The sequence below is a fragment of the Staurois parvus genome, unplaced genomic scaffold (genome assembly GCF_062004578.1).
Source record: "Staurois parvus isolate SC_StPar_1 unplaced genomic scaffold, SC_StPar_1.0 ptg000399l, whole genome shotgun sequence".
Classification (NCBI taxonomy): domain Eukaryota; kingdom Metazoa; phylum Chordata; class Amphibia; order Anura; family Ranidae; genus Staurois; species Staurois parvus.
This window is the reverse complement of record NW_028318195.1, coordinates 218610-221012: the sequence shown is the minus strand read 5'-3', so window position 1 is coordinate 221012 and position 2403 is coordinate 218610.

Genomic DNA, 2403 nt, shown 5'->3' with positions numbered 1-2403 from the left:
TCTAAAATCTGAGACGTAGTCCTCTGCTGCTCGGCAACCCTGTTGGAGCACATGTAATGGTGTTTCAGCGGTAGTCGTTCGCTGTGGGTCATCGTATAGCTGGGCTATGGCATTGAAGAAAGTGGTCATGGTGTTCAGGTGTGGATGGTGACTTTCAAGCAAGCGATGGGCCCAACCCTGAGGTTCTCCCTGCAGCAAGGAAATGATGAATCCCACCTTAACAGTCTCTGTGGAGAAGTTTCGTGGCTGCAGATCAAAATACAGCTGACATGCGTTTCGGAACGCCCATTAAATCGTTCAGGAGTAGGCACACGAGGTTCAGGTGAGGGTAACTGGACCACTGTACTAGTGCAGAAGTCTGAGGAATCACTGGCCGAGGAGGAAGTAACCGGAGCCGTGGGTAGAGAAGCAGATGTAGCCAAGGTTTGGATACGTTCTTCCAAATGTGCATATCCATCCTGTAAGGTCTTAACAGCCTGGGTGAGTGCAGCCAAATGATGACATAACTCATCCAGTGGAGAGGGTCCTCTTGCAGGCTCGGACATGGCCGTATGGTACTGTCACGTACCTTAGTGGTGAGCCTGATGTGAAGAGGCAGACCTCTCGTACAACCCCGGCTCGGGAACCACTGAGAGTGAGACAGCAGTCGCAGGAGCGCGGTGAGGTAAGAGGGCCTGGGATCCGTCTGGTCAAGTAGCAGGACTGGGAGGAGCGGACCAGACCAGGATGCGGATGGATCCATGCAGGATGGATGGATGAGGCAGAGTAGACCAGAGCAGGATGCGGATGGATGCACCGTGAGGCAAGTAGCGGAGTCAGGCAGACCAGAGCAGCAGGTAGAGGGATCGTCGGGTCACAGGCCAGGTTCAGCAACAGGAGGTCAAATGATCAGGAGCAGGCAGAAGAATATCCAGAGACAAGCCAGGGGTCATGGCAGGAGATAGTCAACAATAGTCAGGGGCAGGCTGGGTTCGGCAACAGGAAACATATCAGAGTCAGGAATCACAGGCAGAAGAATAAGACCAATACAGTAATTTGGATCCTGCAGTAGCCCGCTTAAATAGCCCATTCGGCGCCGTCATTGGCGACAGGCGTGCATCCTTGAGCGCAAGTGCACATGCGCGGCCGCAAGTGCCGCCGTGCGCACCTTGGTCCTAGTGCCCGCACGCCTGTATGCCTTGTCGGGATCCCGCGCATGCGCAGATTTGTGCGCCGCGGTGATCTTCTATTTCCCTGACACTTCCTGACCGCCCTATAGCAGAAATACTGCTACAGGGCGTCACAGGTGCGCAAAATCACATATATATATATGATTTGTGCTCCCATGGTTTTCATGCCCCTCCAAGATGGCGTGAGATTGCCCGTCAGTACACCAGTCATCACATTAACCCCTTGATTGTCAGTAACACGCTCATACACAATAAATCTCCATTGCTAGTATAGTGTCTGAACTGATCAATATCTTTGAACAGATCAGCACTATACCAGCGTTCACATTAGTATAGTGTCCTCAAAACTGCAGCGTTAACGGGATCAGCCCCCGACACCTGCCAGCACCTGCGTTTAGCCCCTACGCTTACCCCCCCCCTTCTCCCCCAGCAAGTGCAGTGTCAGTAGGTCCCTGTCACTTGATATATTACACACAAAACCGCAGTGTTTGCAGAATCAGGCCTGATCTCTGTTAGCACTTGCCGGTAAATTTTGATGACTCTCATATGCAGCCTGTTAGATTGTAAGCTCCCAGGATCAGGCCCTCCTAACCCTCTTGTATTGAACTGTACTGTTCTGTATTGTCTCCCATTATATTGTAGCGCTGAGCAAACTGTTGGCGTTATATAAATCCTGTATAATAATAATAATACCAGCACTGCAATATGACTTGGTGACGTGGCGAGTCCTAAAAGTGCAGTACAAGCTGGTGCAGTGGCGAGCTCAAGTATTGTCCCGCAGCCACTAAGAATTTGCACACAGGCCCATAGAGCCCCTAATATCCTTCCAGATGTGCTTGCAAATCCCGATTGGCAGTCCACAAATTTTGCAGCACTTGTACTTCCCCCGTTCACTGCCCAACCCAGAATTCAGGTGGAAATAGAAAATGTAACTACTCAACAATTTATCGCCGCCAACCAAAATTCAAACCTTGCCAGACCATTCACATGGAAACCCATCACGGTTTACAAATGCACTTTTTTTTGGGGTCCTAACCCTCAACATGGGCATTACTAAAAGAAATTAATTCCAGTTGTATTGGTTCGCAGACCCGATTCATCATATACCGTATTCTCTGCTGCCATGGCCAGACATAGATATGAAAGTATAATGTGTTTTATGCATTTCAACAACAATACACTATGTCATCCTCAGGGTGACCCTGAATTTGACTGGCTACACAAAATTCAGCCC